Source organism: Artibeus jamaicensis, unplaced genomic scaffold, assembly GCF_021234435.1.
Source record: "Artibeus jamaicensis isolate MK-2021 breed Jamaican fruit bat unplaced genomic scaffold, CSHL_Jam_final contig_452, whole genome shotgun sequence".
Classification (NCBI taxonomy): Eukaryota; Metazoa; Chordata; class Mammalia; order Chiroptera; family Phyllostomidae; genus Artibeus; species Artibeus jamaicensis.
Window position 1 is genome coordinate 7847756 of NW_026521837.1, and position 17292 is coordinate 7865047.

Here is a 17292-nt window from a genome sequence, read left to right on the forward strand (position 1 = left end):
AGAGGGTTCCAGAGGGTGTGGATTAAGAAAACAAATTTTACATTCTTTATATTTTGCATAGGGTTACCCCAGGGCTTTGGGAATGATATTAACTGGAAAAATTAACATCACTTTTATATACACATCTATACCTTTTGAACTCGTTGATGGCATTTTCATGTGAAGCTAAATCCTTTAGCTGCCAAACTGTCACAAGGAAGTGAGGGGGGTATTAAAAGATCCTAATGAAAGTCTGTCAGACCAAGGATCTGTGAAATATGGTTTTGTCAAGAAAGGCACCTGTGAGTCTATTACAAGTACAGAACAATGTAGTCTATAATGAATCCCCATCCCTAGAGAGCTCTAAAAATAGAATAGTTAGCCAGGTCTTTGACTGGTTTAAGCTCTGACCTGCCCCAAGGGAAGGATTTCCTCAGATAACCTCTTAATGCCCGTCCCTGCTCCATAATTCCATGTATGAGATGGTTGGTTTATGAAATGCACTGAGCGTGTAAGTATGTGCAAGTGTGTTTAACTGTGTATACATAGATATGTGTTTATGTATAAATATATGTGTTGACATGTATATGTGAACATATATAGCATGGTAAAATTATGTGTAATATTTTATGCTCCTTTTTAAAATCCTGTATTCCCGTACAAAATTTTCTCACATTCCTTCTCATCCTCCCTCTCTCCATGTAAGTTCTATGTCTGCTGTATAAAAATGTAAGTAATCACTTCTGCAGTTGGATGACAAACATGTTATCCTGGAATTAGCTTTCAGGGATAATGGTTAAGTTTCCTTATTACATATTCTTATGATTTTTATCCTTGATATTTTCCTAAGAGAGAGCTATGTGTCTTTGTTGAGTGAAAGGCATATTTTCAATACAATATAAATTTTATTTATGAAGAGAAAGAAATGTACAACATATAGTTTAAATTGGTGACACATGCTATTTAGTTACCGCTAGAGAAGAGAGCTGTGGGGTAGAATCAACATCAACTTTTATTTTGTTAATAAATGGTCTTTTAATATGGTATTGCTGCTAGAGATTTGAAACAATGGAGAATGGAGCATTTATGCAGTTTGATTTGGCTCTAATGTTTAATAACTACAGTTGGTTGAGAAGCCAAAGTATAAAATTGCCATTTGACTTAGCAACCACATCTGAAACAATGAGTAAAACCTCTGACCTCTGGCTCAGACACTAACTACAGAAAGGACTCCTCCCCAAATTTAAATACAATCATATCTGCAATCATGATGAAAAGCAACCTCCTGTGACTGTCAATTGAGTGAAAAGTTCAAAGCCTTGGTTATTTTTTTAAGAACCATCCTAGTAGCTGTTTCTTGTTAATGAAATTATCCACAATGAGCTGGTCTTCCTCAGAAGACAGACTTCATCAGAAGGCAGATAATTGCTTTGCTACTTTTACTTACACTAAAGGAAAAAGCATTCATTCTCAGCTCTCAAATATCCTTCCTCACATCTTAACACCACAGTATCTATTCACAGATCTGTGTGTGTATGGGTGTGTGTGTATGAGAGAGAGAGAGAGAGAGAGAGAGAGAGAGAGATACCTTAACAAACACATTCACAAAATTTAAAGGACCAGCAATCCTTGGCCACTTGCTCTCAGACATTAGTGATAGTAGTTCACTTATCCCAAACTTTACTTTGCTCCATGTGTGTTGCTTTTGCCAAACCACCATCTGGTTACTCTGTTATCTCTTGTGAGGCCTCTTAAGTGATTAAGAAAGAACATTTCTTTGGACAAGAGGCAGGTGCAGCTCTTAATGGAACCAAGGATTTCTTCCTGGTACTTGGAACAGAATGATTATTGTCAGCAGCAGCTTGAAAATAGAAAAATTGAACTCTCCTAGTATAAGATATAAAATATGCTTGAATTAAAAACTTTATATAGCTAATACAAATGGAAAAATACCAACAAAATTCTTAAAAATAACCAAAAGAACCTAATGAGAATTGAGTTTCATGTCTAAAAATATTTAGGGAATATATTTTTCCTCTAATCTTTGGCTTCTCTTTAGACTAGTTTGATTGAGCAATTATTCATGTTAATAACTTAGTAAGTTGTAGGCTTTACAGGAAAAGTAGCATACACAGCTGTCCAAATCCTTCCAGTTCAGGGCTTTGTAGAAAAAAAATTGCCAGGTGTTGCTTAGAGTAGATTAGATGAGGCCTCTTTCTCTGTGTGTGTGTGTCTCTATTGCATAAGAGCATTATTACAATTTGCAGGTGGGTGCGGTGTAAACTCTGGTGTGAAGCCTCTCCACTGAAATGAAATAGGTGGCCAGAAAAAGGTTATGTTCTCAACGCCTAATGCCAGGCTGGTCTGGAGCACTTGACCCTTTGTCAGCCTAGATTACTTAATCCCTGTATAAGAGAGTTAATCAAGTCCAATTTACCAAGAGGAAGCAAAGAGACTAGAGGGAGAGGCAGTCATTTTACCACGCCAGCAGCAAGCGAAAAGGACATGGTAGAAAGGATGAGAGGGCTTACCATGAGTGGACGCTGGCCTTTACCCAGTAGTGACTCCAATCACTTATGAAAAGAGTCCGAGCGACATCTCAGGTTCTGCATGATCAGATATCTCCTATTTGGGGAAAGAATGGGGAAGGACATACGGAGATGTGCTGGTAGCATTTCCTCCATCAGCCTCCTCTAGTGAGAAGTTGAAATACATATTGAAAGTTATTACTCCATTTGATCACCTAATTACATAGTTTTACCCACTACATAGTCCTTTAGTCTCATTTCTACCTGCACCCCCTTGAATGCAGTCTGAGAAAGCCACTTAGCATTAGTCATTTTCCCCAGTAACAGTAGCAGTCCAGTTCATTTTAAATAGAGGCCATTAAAAAGCTTAGAGCACTTCTACCTACAGGAAGATATTTATATGTTTTTAACTTGTACCTCACCTCATAAAAAGGATAAAAAATAAGAGAAAAATGGATCAGGAAAATGCCCACGGACACACTCAACAAATTCTATAAAAGTCTAGTTCCTAGGACAAGGGAGCTACAGTTAAAAAGATGGACTAAAAATATTGAAATTGGGGACTTTGATTTTATTCTCTATATAACATATTAGGTGGCCATGATGTACATTTTACATATTTAACATTTAAATATCTTATATGGACTGTACAGTAAACATTCAGCCATCCATTCAGACGGAGCCATTACATGCATTTGGAATATGTTTGTGTACTCATTTGGGTGCCTTTGTAGGTCCGGTGGACCAGGAGTCACAACAGGATGCTTTAGGAAGAGAGGAGCTCCTGTTTCTGTTTCGTTTTCTAGGACGGTGATGTTACGACTAGAAGATTACAGTTTAAAACAAACAGCCTTCTAGCCCACTTGTTATCAGTAACTTAATTTTAGTCAACTTACTTAAGCCTCAATTTTCTCATCTACAAAGTGGGCAAACTATTGACTGTGCCATGCTACTGTTATGAAGATTAAGTAAAATTATGATTTAAGGGCAGTTGGCATAGTGTTCAGCATGCAAACCATGCTCAGTAGGTGGCAGCTTTTGTTATTTGGGGACTTGTTAGTCTGACTTTATTAGTGCTAGTTACCAATACCTCAGTTACATTCACTACAGCTTACTATATTTTAATGAGAGGTTTGGACTTCATGGTATTTTCAGTTTTCTCCAGCTTTAAAACCTATGATTTGTTAAAGTCTGATTTCTGCTGAATAACTTGCACTGTGTGTGTCTATAAAGTTGGTCATGCAAATATGGAGTTTATTGAACTCTAGAATACTTAACCTCATTTTTTTGTGGTGTTGATTGTCGCTATTACTTTAGGACCTGTCATTTGCTTTGGATAGTTGGAGGGCCAAGGTTTAATAGGTTCTTTAAATAGTGACAAACCTTGTTTTTCAAAAAGTAAAAATGACAAGAGGGCTTAGACCTTACTGGCTAAACCAAGAACAGATTAGAAAAACACTTAAGTAACATAAAAGGAAGGAATTCTTATAGTCTTAAAAATTTAGATACTCTTCTGAAGAAAATGTAGAAGTTGTTTTTTAAAGCTGTACTAAGTTCTTCTGTGAGTTTCAGTATATAGGAAATGTTTTCACATAAAGTATGGGAAAGATTGAGATGGAGAACTTGGCTGTGTTAGCTATGTAACTGCCTTAAAATAATCAGGACGCTATCCCAAATTAAGTACCTTCTGACCAGTTTTAGGTATCTTTGGTATCCGTGGTGGGCAGATGGGTTCCGGAACCCCCTGAAAATATAAAGATCCCGGGATGTTTAAGTCTGTTATATTAAATGGTTAGTACTTGCATAATATAATGTATTTGTGTATAGGCTACCGCAGGACATGCCTACTTGTCTCTTCATTCCTGTGGGTTCAATGTAGTATTTGGCGTGAGTATCAAATCTAAGTTTTGCTTTGTGGAACTTTTTAAGATGTTTTAAAAGTGTTTTCTGTCCATGGTTGGTACTTGTGGAATATGTAGATGTGAAACCTGTGAATGTAGAAGGCCGGTATATATCTTTTAAATAACTAATAGGCAATGCCTGACACACTTTAATAAAATTGAAGTTAAAAAAAAATTAATCCTAGCCCCATTGTATTATACATTCAGGTGTTCAAGCAACAGGACATAAGGCGCTTGAATGTTTGAAATAACTTTTTCTGCGGTAACAGTGAAGCATAAGTTGCTGTAACATACAGGTTTGATACTATGTCGCAATAGGAATAGAAACAGATTTTAGAAACTCTATGCCAAGGTAAAATGTTTATTGACCCTCACTGTTGCAAATTGAGACCTTATGTCGGGTCTAACGTGAAATTTCAGTGAACTTCATTTTGCTGAACTTCATCTTTAGGAGAATTCAGCTTTTGTATAAAACCTCAATTCACCATCTATAGTCAGAACTAAAAGGGGTGCTTATTGGCCTTTAAATTTCAAAAGAACTGTTTCAAATCAATCACGTAAGAGACTTTTTGATGATAATGTGCAAACCCATCAGTCCTGAAGAGCTTCTTTGAAAAAAAGAGATGGAGAATCAATACAATTCTTTTTCAGAAATATGTATCCACGAGGCTTTACAAGAACAGGATAATTTTGCTAACATAAATGCCTTGAAACCTTTTAGATTATTTTGATTTTTCTATTTATTGTAAAATTTTTGTCTTTTTTCACATTTGTTTACAATAATAATAATTACCATGTGTTGTAAACCTTGATGTATCGGTTCTTTAAATAATTATTTTTTACAGATTTTATTTATTTTTCCTTAGGGGGAAGGGAGGGACAAAGAGAGGGATAGAAACATCAATGTATGAGAGAAACATCGATTGGTTGCCTCTCACATGCCCCCACCTAGGGACCCGACCCACAACCTAAGGCATGCTGGGAGTTGAGCCAGTGACATTTCAGTTTGTAGGCAGTTGCTCAGCCCATTGACCCACACCAGCCAGGGCACATGTGTTATTTCTAATGCTTACAAATCTTGGTATTTGATTCCTACAGAAAAAGCAATTCTAGACTCACTTAAATATTTTAAACAATATCATATAGCAAGTAAGTAGAAAAATTAGGATTCAGATCAGTGGTGTCTGACCCCAGCACACTATTTTCCCCATTATGTTATCAATTTGCTTCTCCACGTCCACCTTGATGCACACGCATGTGCCCATGCATTTTCTTTCTGACTGCTGGTAGCCTTATTCCTAGCACTCAGGCTTCTCAGAGCTGAATGCGAGAAGTAGATTCGACAAAAATCCCTCAGTTTGTCTCAGTATGTGAAATATTAGAGCGCATGGCACATACGCTCATAGAGTTACAGAAACAGCTTTGGCTATGCCATCCCCTTACCTTTATTAAGGTAAACGTGTGAATTAAACCCTAATTTTAGAACCAGTTTACTAATTAAAATAAGTAATATATACTTTATGCGATAAATGAAAACATTTATTTGTATTCATACTAATTTTTCTATGTTCTGTGTAGACCTCTAGCTTCTGTATCAAAATCATGCTGTAGAGATAGGAAAATAAATTAGCAGAAGTTATTATATAATTAGCACAGAATATTGTATAGTTGAATAAAATGGGTAATACAGACCAGAGTTGTTCAGTACAAGTGTAATAATGCAAGCCACTAATGTGATTTTAAGTTTTCCAGTAGCCATACTTTAAAAATTAAAAAGAAACAGATATCTATCAGAGAGATGCAAATTAAAACCACAATGAGATACCACCTCATGCCAGTCAGGATGGCCAACATTAACAAATCAACAAAGTGTTGGAGAGGATATGGAGCAAAGGGAACCCTAATGCACTGTTAGTGTAAATGCAGACTGGTGCAGCCGCTGTGGAAAACTATGGCATTTCCTCAGAAAACTAAAAATGGAACTGCCTTTTGACCCAGCAATTCTGCTTCTGGGATTATACCTTAAGAGCCCCCAAAACACCAATCCAAAAGAACCTATGCACCCCAGTGTTCATAACAGCACAATTTACAATAGCCAAGTGCTGGAAGCAGCCTAAGTGCCCATCGGTAAATGAGTGGATCAAAAAACTGTAGTACATTTACACAATGAAATTTTATGCAGCAGAGAGAAAGAAGGAGGTCCTACCCTTTGCAACAGCATGGATGAAACTGAAGAGCATTATGCTGAGTGAAATAAGGCAGGCAGTGAGGGACAAATACCATATGATCTCACCTATAAGCGGAATGTAACCAACAAAACAAACAAGCAAGCAAAATATAACCAGAGACATTGAAATTATGAACAATCTGACAGTAGCCAGAGGGGAGGTAGGTGGGAATAATTGGAGAAAGGGTTTTCAGGAACAACTATAAAGGACACATGGACAAAATCAAGGGGGCAGGGTGGCACCAGGGGAGGGAGGGGTGGAGGGTAAATGAGGACAATTGTAATTGAGCAACAATAAAATAATTTTAAAAAGTCCTTAAAAAAGAGAAGAAACAGATATAATTAACTTACTAATACATTTATTTAACCTATATCTAAAATATTGTTTCAACAGATAATCAATAAAAATATTGATGTGACATTTACATTTTTTATAAAATATTTGAAATCAATATGTATTTACACTTAACACCTCAATTTTTTTTAAATATTTATTTATTTATTTATCTTTAGAGGGGAAGGATAGAGGGAGAGAAACATCAATGTATGGTTGCCTCTAGTGCATCCCCTGCTGGGAACTGGCCTGCAGGGAACTGGCTTGCAACCCAGGCATGTGCCCTGACTGGGAATTGAACTGCGATCCTCTGGTTCGCAGACCTGCGCTCAATCCACTGAGCTACACCAGCCAGGGCTTAACACCTCAATTTGAACTAGCCACATTGAAGGTGCCTGTAGCCATATATGGCTAGTAGCTACTGTATTCAACATTGCTGGGTAAATTAGCAACAGATGTTCAAAGAAAGTTTAGATCAAACAACAGTAGAAGTGTATAGAATATGCACAACATTCTGAGTCTTGAAAGTTTAGTGGAATTTATGTAAATAGAAGGAAAGAATATCTAACAATAAGGAATGCTAGACTTTGAAACATAGTGAAATTGGTCATCATAGTTCTAGCTATTGAACAGATTTCCAGTGTATAATGTGCTTCATGTTACTGATAAGGAAGATCGATATATAACTGGAGAAGTATGTAATAGTCAATTTGTTTCTCTTACTATATTTTCTAAGAACATTGGATAAAACATTTCCAAATAATATTCAGCTGAAAAGTAATCCTTGAAGATATTATGTGGAAATAGAATTTTTTGTTTTAAGTAGTGTTCAAAAACTAAATAACTATGCTTGGTGATTTACAGTGGATTCCAGAATAATACATTTTTAATGTCTTGTAAATAAACAATTTTAATTTTGTTTAATTCAGTCTTCCCAAACTTGCTGGACTAAGGGGTCTTACCACCACAGTGCCCCTGTACCATCCAGGGACTTGCTGTCCCGTGGAACAGACGCTTAGGAGCAATGTATTTTCTATTTTTATAGGTCTGCATGAGAGGTGTACAGAGAATGTTTTTCACTGCCAGCATTTAGGAATACTTTAATTATGTCTTTCTAATTGCTTAGTCAATTTGTCACATCTAGTTAGATGATGACATTTATTCATTTATTCATTTGTTCACTGAAATTGCTATCTATCTTATCTTGGAAATGCATTTTTTGTAAACCACAATTGCCTATGTGATTTCTAATGGCTCATGTAAATTGATAAATGACAGGCACCATATTTTGTTTGTACCTCATTAAATATTCTGCAGTTAAAAGGCCCAGGAATATTTGCAATGTGTTTGATTATCCACTGATTTTTAATGGATTTCCAAAAAATTAGCGGGCATTCTAAATTTTTCATTGTTAGTTTTTTTTAAAAATGGAGGGATTGAACAAAAAGGAGAAAGCACTCATGGATGGCAGTGGGGGGACTGCAGCATGGAGGGGTATAAGGGAACTAAATGGTATTGGAAAGAACACAATCAAAATAACAATCTGAAAAATAAGTTTAATTACTTAGCATTGTCAAATTACTTGCCTGTAGTATATCTCCACAAACAACTATGTTTCTACATTCTTTAGTAGATACAGGAGATAAAATAATTTATCATGCGACTATGCTTTAAATATTTACTTAATTGTTTATTTCAAAGTAGTTATTATTTTTTTAAATATATTTTATTGATTATGCCATTACAATCGTCCCATTTCCCCCTTCATTCCCCTCCACCCTGTACAACCCATTTCTTATGTATTGCTTTTGTTAGGCTCTGCATTGAAAATAAATGAAAATACCAGTTTCAGGTCTTCTTATTTTTGACCTTCCAGAAGATGCCCAGAGGCCTACCTGTGCATAAGACATGGGCCCATAACAGTGATCATTTGGAGAGAGTCTTCTATTGCTGGTTGCCTCCCTTCACTGTAAAGAAGCTACAGAGGATGATCCACTGAAACAGATAGCTGCTTGATTACAGAAATGCATGAACACTAAGTGTTCTGGTCATGGAAACTCAAGTGAGGGGTTGCCAGAGTCAAACCTAGCACAAAGGAGTAGGTTTACCTTTGGAGCATCCTTCTTTGCAGTACTGGCATAGATAGGGATCTGGATAAATGAAGCCAGGGTCTAGCAACGAACAGCAGAATGGGGCAGATGGTGGAGGGGCAGACTCCAGCAACATCTTGCTCTGAGGGTAAGTAGGAGAGCCAGCAGCCTGACCACAGCTGGATCACTTGCATGGAACAAAAGTGTAGCCATGCTTTTCTTTGAACTGCATATGTCCTCATTACCTGAGGGGTCTGTGACACACACACACACTCCAAGCCTTTAGTGGAAAACCTTGGTCAAAGTACATACAATACTGACTTCCTCCGGATCTAATCAGTGGGAGTTAAGACAGTTCTAAATGTATTTAAGAATAATGCTATTGAACTTTGAATTTCAGTTTTCCCTTATTTTGGTTCAGATTGGTCAGGACTGAATTCTTAGAACTTCTTCTCCCAAACAAAATTTCTCTGAATAATTAAGTTCATCGTGTTTGTTTGTCTAATTATTTTGTCACAAGGTTTAGTATAGTCTTGTTTTAACCACATTAAGAATTAATACTTAGTTATTGTTGTTAAAGGCCTACCATATTTTATTTCCCCCTGTAAATATTGAGTAAAAACCAGTAGACCCATCTCATTCTGTGTGTATAGCAGTACTATACATAATTGCAATTTCTTCTAATCAGTTTGTCTGGTATCAAAATTGCTGTGGCCTTTCTTTGTCAGTATCTTGCAGTTTTTCTATGCCCTAATCTTAATATAGTAAAAAAATTAGACTTCCTGCATACTGCTAACCAGGGGAATCTCTTCCAGGCTCTCTTTGAATTCTGTTTCCAGTAGCCCCAGAAACAGTTACTGTACATTTCGGACTATAAGATGCACATCGCCCCTGCCCAAATTTGGGAGGAATAATGGTTGTTAATGCTACTGTTGAGTTCTGTTTACATTTACATTGGTGAAATATTATGCTATTTATGTTATTAAATACTTTACCACGTTTTTTGCTTCAGAAAATTTCTCCCTATTTTCCTCCTCTAAAACCTAGGTGCGTCTTACGGTCTGAAAAATACGGTATGTAGGGGAAAGGTCTTGTGATAAAAAGAAGGAAATTGAGCAACCATTTACCCTTCCCTTCTTTGAACTGCACCTGCAAGCAAATGGGCTGTGCTTCAGTCTTTTCTATTTACATCATTTTAAAAGGACTCATAAACAGAACTGTATGGTGATTACCAGAAGGAAAGGGGGGTGGGGAGTAGGAAGAAGAGCGTAAAGGGGTGATAAAGAGTGACTGACAGAAGGCTTGACCTTGGGGTGGTGAGTACACAACACAGTGTACAATGATGTATCATAAGACTGTGCACCTGGGACCTATAAACAGTATCACTCCAATATTTCAATAAAAATTAAAATAATTAAAAAATCAGTTATTTCAGAGAATTTATCTTTGAAAACTTTTTAAAAACGAAAAATTAATGCTGTAAAATGGAGTGTTCATAGTATGTTGTTTCTTAAACTTGAATTGTAAGGTTTAAACAGTTGTCTTGATCTGCATTGCTTGTGTTTTCTGTATGCAGTGTCAGGAATTCCACTCTCATTGCTAATAAAATTAAGTAACGTGTCAAAACTCTCAGTGATTGTTTGATTTTGTTTGGCAGTATTTTTGATGAATATAGAATATTTGAAATTATTATTTAAAACATTACATTATTTATATTAAGCTTCAGTTAATGGTCAAAAGGTAAAGGATATCAAATTAGTAAAGTTGTTTTGGTGGAGCTCAGATAGTTAAATTTAGCAGAGAACTGATATTCAAATCCCATTGACACTGTGAATGTAAACATTTGGTTTTATACAAACAATATTTAAACAAACCTTTCAGAATCTTTCATGATCTTCATTAATAATGAGAAATGCATACATGTATTTATTAACAATGGCATAGTTTTCCAAGTTTTATTTTTATAGATTAAGGGGCTAGATAAACATAATTATTTAAATATTCTAGAACTGAAATATTTTAATTTTTAATTTTGTTATAGATTACTGTTAAAAGCAGTTTTTCACAAGCATGCTTTTATATATAATTTAATTAGCATTGTGATAATTATATTATCTTATAGGAGAGATGTATTTCTTAAAACTTAAATTGTCCTATGTGTATTCTCACATGTTCAACATTTTATATTTTCCTATAGGTCCACTAAGTATTAAACAATTTCAGTTTCATAGATATTTTATTTTGCAAAACAATATGAAGATGGCTAGGAATTTAGTAATTTTTCATACATCATTGGGATCAAAGTAAACTTCTTGAGGAATCCTTTTAAATGACTCCTAGAAAGAATAGAACATCTCACATCTCCTTGTGCTACAACATAAGCATTTCTTCAATTCTGTCTTCTGTTCTCCAATCTAGAAATGTGTGAGTTTCTCAAATTCATCCTGTATTTTTAACCATCTGTAAGAGTTATATCTTTGCTGCTGATGCTTTTTGGGTTCAGTCAAGCCATGGCTAATTCAGTGCCATTCCAGCATCATTGCTTGCACTATAATTCCAGGGAAGGAAAATGGTTACAAAACTGGTGTATTTACATTTAAAGTGAGATTCTTGGGTGGTGCTCAAGGAGCTCCTATGCTATGAGATCTCCATAGGAATCTCTTATATTCTATTGTGTATCTAAAAAAATCACTAAGGCCAGCCCAGATGCAAGAATTGACCCTGCTTCTAAATGAGAAAAGTTGCAAAATCACACTGAAGAGGACGTGGAAGGACGGGAGTGTTCTCACAGCCGTCTTAGGAAATGTAATCAGTCACGATAGATTGCTCTGAGAATCTTTATTATAAACGTGATTGAGAGTTATTGAATAACATTAGATAGGCATAGAAATAGAATCAGAAATATATTTTACAAAGTTTACTGATAAATTTTTGAGAGATAAAATAATCAAGTAAATTCTCGTATTTCGTTTTTTTGCTTTTCTTTTCTAAAAAAATTCAAGAGTGTTTTGAGTCTATCTAGAGATAGAATGGAAAGAAGTAGAAATGGAAAAAGTATCAAATAATCTTCAAAGTAGCAGGAAACACAAAATACTTCTTTAATGAGACAGACTCCTTCTAGTAGTTTACCTAATATACCATGGTGGAATGCCACCCAGTTTAAATGTAGGCATCAATCAGATGTCATCCCATTTCTTTTTAAAAATATATTTTATTGATTATACTATTACAGTTGTCCCAATTTTACCCTCTTTGCTCCCCCCTGCTTAGTATTCCCCTTCCCTCCAGCAATCTCCCCCCTCCAATGACCCCTCCCTTAGTTCATGTCCACGGATCATACATATAAGTTCTTTGGCTTCTCCATTTTATATACTGTTCTTAACGTCCCCCTGTCTATTTTGCACCTACCAGTTACTCTTCTCAACCCATGCACCTTTTCCCCCATTCTCCCCCTTTCTCCTCCCAGCTGATAACCCTTCAAATGATCTCTATACCTATGATTCTGTTCCTGTTCCAGTTGTTTGCTTAGTTTGTTTTTTCCCATACAGCTGTTGATAGTTGTGAATTTGTTGCCATTTTAATGTTCATAGTTTTGATCTTCTCTTCTTAAATAAGTTCCTTTAACATTTTGTGTAATAATGGCCTGGTGATGATTAACTCCTCTAGCTTTACCTTGTCTGAGAAGCACCTTCTCTGCCCTTTGATTCTAAGTGATAGCTTTGCCAGGTAGGGTAATCTAGGTTGTAGGTCCTTGCTTTTCATCACTTTGAATGCTTTTTGCCAGCCCCTTCTTGCCAGCAAAGTTTCTTTTGGGAAATCAGCTGATAGTATTATGGGAATGCCTTTGTAGGTGACTCTCTGCTTTTCTCTTGCTACTTTTAAGATTCTCTCTTTATCTTTAACATTTGGTATTTTAATTATGATGTGTCTTGGTGTTGCCCTTTTTGGGTCCAACTTGTTTGGGGCTCTCTGTGCTCCCTGGACTTATATGTCTATTTCCTTTGCCAAATTAGGGACATTTTCTTTCATTATCTTTTTTTTTTCCAAATAAGTTTTCAATTTCTTGATCTTCCTCTTCTCCTTCTGCAATCCCTGTGATTCAGATGTTGTTGTGTTTGGAATTTTCCCAGAGGGTTCTTATACTATCCTTGTTATTTTGAATTCTGTTATCTTTTTGCTGCTCTGGTTGAATGCTTATTTCTTCTTTATTTTCCAAATTGTTGATTTGAATCCTGGCTTCCACCCCTCCACTGATAGTTCCCTGTAGATTTTTCTTTATTTCACTTAGTTTAACCTTCATTTCTTCCTTTATGTCGTTGCTGTACTCAGTGAGTCATTTGAGTATTCTGATTATTGGTGTTTCAAACTCTGCATCTGATAGGTTGTTTATATCCATTTTATTTAGTTCTTTTTCTGGGGTTCTGTTGTGTTCTTTCATTTGGCCCCTATTTCTTTGTCTCCTCAGTTTGGCAGCATCCCTGTGTTTGTTTATGTGTATTAGGTAGAGCTGATTTGACTCTGTCTTAGCAATGTGGCATATTGTAGAAAAGACACCCATCTGAATTAATGTGGCTTGTTTAAATCCTTGGTTGTTGGACTTCTATAGAATTCAATTTTCTGGTCATTCTGGGTGTTGCTTGTTTTGAGATGTAATTTTTTTCTGTGTTGTGCAAGGAGGCAAAGCATGTCTACCTATACCTTCATGTTGACCAGAAGTTTGAAATGTGTTCTTAATGTTGATGTAAGAAGTGTACAAAGGTGCTTCTTGTGGGTGGGGTCTGGGGGGTGGGCATGAGGGAGTTTTCCTCAGCCCTAACTGCTGCAATGTCATGAGCCCATTTTTATTTGAATAGAACTTTCATTAAATACCTGCTTTCTACTATTAAGTACAAAAATTTTAAGTTGTATCATCAAATTGGGTACCTTCTTCTGGAGACTTTGATTTGTCTATAAGACCCTAATCAAAGTATCTTATATGTAGTGCAGAGATTTTTAAATTACCATAAGATATTGTTATTTTGAATTCCTAAGTATCTACTGCAAAGAGCCCACATTTTGAAGATTACTGAAAGAGAAGCTGTATTTCTTTTGGTTGTCAGATATGTCAGTACACAAATTAGTTGTATTTATTGATGGAAACTGATTCATTTGAGTGCCTAATACAGCATTTTCATTTGGAAATATGTGTATTACTACTGAATATAAAAATGTTAATAATTCCATGTTGAGGCATATTATGTTTTCATTTTGTGTACATCAAGTTTGCTTTTTTTAATGTCAAATCACTCAGAAAGGGTAGAGACCTCATGTAGCAAATGCATTTGGAGGATTGCCTTTATAACATTTTATAGGAACACAAAAACAAAGTGAAAATAATTTTAACCCTGAATAAACCATCTTAAATACTTAATCACATTAAACAATTATTTACAAAAATATTCATATCTGATTTGATAATTTTGGACAGTTTTGAATTCTTAACTCCACAGGACAGTGAGTATCTAGTATGTATGACAGTAACAAGTGCTAAGAGAAAATTAAAGTGGGATAATGGGAAATGGGCATGCAGTAGTAGTTGTATTTTCACATAAGATGTTCAGGGAAGGTCTTTTTGAAAGGGGAACCTTTAAGCAGAGATATTTGGGAGCAGATTTGTGGAAAGAATACTTTGGTCAAAGAGAATATCAAGTGAGGGTCCTTTTGGCAGGAGAGGACTTGGCCTATTGTAGTTGGATAAAGAGGAGACTGTCTGCAGCACAGTGGGCTCCTGAGATGAGGCCCAGCATATGTATGGGGGAAATTAGATTATGAATGAATGGCTTTGTAAAGGACCTGGCTTTTATTCTGTATGAGACAGGAAAGGTTATGAGTGATTTTAAAGATGAGTGAGAAGATTATATTTAACAGGTACAGTCTGGCTTCAGCGTTGGTGCTACCCCAGTATCAGACTAACCAGGAAAATGCAGGTGGTGGCTTTTTTGAGGGCCACAGCAGTGGCAGTGGAATCATATTGGATTGCTTAAGACTTGACGTGAGGTGTGAGAGGAAGGGACCTCAGGGATGAGTGGTGTAGAGGCTGGGCGGCAGGGATGGAATTGCCATTTACTGATATGGAGAAGTTTGTGAGTTGAGCAGGTATTTGAGGAAAACCAGGTGTTTAATTTGGGATATGTTAAGGTTGGGATGTCTATTAGATGGTGAGGTGGAAATGTCGAGTGGGCTGAAGGATGTTTGAATCTGGATTTCAGGTCTGGGTTGGAAATATAGATCTGGCAGTATATAGCTGGTGTTTGGAATGTGAATTCAGGTGAGATCTCCTGGGGAAGCGGTACACATGAAACTAATACACAATAATGTTGAATGTAAACTGTAATTGAATACAAAAAAAGAAAAAGGAGAGATCCAAGAACTAAGGGGTGCGCCCATTAGGAGACTGTGTCAGTGATGTGGAAGAACTAGTGAGTACACCGGGAATGAACACCAAGGAGGGAGCCGGGGAACTAGGAGTATGTTGTACCAGAAGTTAAGTAAAGAAAAGAGTAAGGCAGACAGGATTAGTCAAGTATGACAGGTGCAATGATAGGTCTGGCATAAGATGAGAGATGAATTCAATAGCAGTCTTAGCAGTATAAAGATCATTCATTTTTCTGACAAAAGTTAGTGATAGACAAATCTGAGAGTGAGGATGTAGGAGAGGGTATTGAAGGTTTTAGGGGAGAGGAAAAACTGAACAGTGTAGGTGAGCTGGAGAGGGATGGAAAAACAAGGTTGCTGGAGAGTTCCCAGAGATACACTGGAGGGTAAATCCTGTGAGTCTAAAACCAGCAGAATGATCAATAAATATTTTTGACAAAATAAATGAATTGTGTATTTTCCTGTTCTTTCAATAGCATCTAGTCTTGTGGTTGCTAGGTCATTACAAAGCAATGGAAAGTAGGTGTATTTTCTAAAACAGAGCATTACATTGGAAGATCCAGCCAAGTCTGTGGAATTGGTGAGTAGCAAAGGCACCATTAGAGTTCTTACTAACTCAGTCTTGGGTAAAGTAAACCCTGATGTATGAACTATCATATAGACATGAGATAATGGACTCCAGCGAGAGTCTTTAGAACATTTTCCTAACTTTATGAGTGAAGAAACTGAGAAGTACAGAGAGGATGGAGGCATTCTTTACCTTCTGTGCATCTTCTCACAGAGAATTCTGAAGATTGTAGTAGGCATGATGTCCTAGGAATGTTACATTTCATTCTATTGTTATACCTTCTGATAGAGCATGCTTGTTTGGTTTTTAATTTATGTTTGATTGCATAGTTATTTAATTTTTTGGCAGATTTATTATTAAAGGGAGAGAGATGAGTAGGAATTCCAGTTTAAAAACCTTATTAATTTTAAAGAAACATGTTTTGAATTAATGTTTTGAGTGCTATATTTTTCTTTTTATACTACTTATTCTGGATGAATGGAATTATATCAAAGAAATAGATTGTTTAAAAATGATCAGATATGAGTTATATAAAATTTCATGTGCAGTGTTCCTGAGAAATAGGTTGAAATGTAATACTCAGCTAGGCATTGCCATTAACAATATAAGATTACATTGTAGCCCTACTTTACAAAGCTACCTATAAAATATTTTCTATTTAAAGGATTTTCAAAGAGTCTTTCACTTGGATGAGCATTTATTAAAGTCCTCTCATCAATGTACAGTATATATTTCTTAAGCATAGTGACTGGGAAAAGGATCTTCTTGACCTACTTGCTTACAGGATTGCTTACAAAAAATATCAATAGTTACCTTCTACTTGAAGCATAACAGCAACTCTAATGAGTGAGTAAGCTATCACTTAGTATCAATATGAGCAGACTTTCTCAGGAAAAACAGTTTATCTCATTTTAAAAATATGCAGCAATACTTGTGCATGCCCACTTTTCAGAATTGATGTTTTGTCAACTTGATTAACAAATACACATTTTAGAAGTAGGTTTGTACAGTAAAATATATCAGGTTTTTCTAACTATTAAATTTAGAGGTATGATTGAGAATGTGCTTCTCACAAGAGTTTCTTTCTATGGTCAGTGATTTGTTTTGTGCACTGAATTTTGGAAGTACTTCTCTAGAAGCCAGAAATGTTGTTATAAATTACTTCTCCTGAGAACTAAGGCATAATATAAGGAAGGAGTATAAGGATTTCTACTTACAGTGGGGTTCATACTCTCTTATTATCAGTTTTTA

The 17292-nt window shown here is 35.9% G+C and overlaps 1 protein-coding gene across 5 annotated transcripts in view; it reads left to right on the top strand.

The window, feature by feature from the left end:
* The window catches only part of CCSER1 (coiled-coil serine rich protein 1), a 1291789-nt gene that overhangs the window by 54094 nt on the left and 1220403 nt on the right, over positions 1 to 17292 (top strand). Inside the window, exon 1 of one of the 5 annotated variants that reach the window (XM_053666406.1) lies at positions 459 to 490. The exons of the other annotated variants lie outside the window; for them this stretch is intronic. The gene's annotated coding sequence lies outside the window, so the exon portion shown is untranslated. Of the gene's footprint in view, positions 1 to 458; positions 491 to 17292 lie in introns of those variants that run through there. 5 annotated transcript variants of the gene reach the window in all.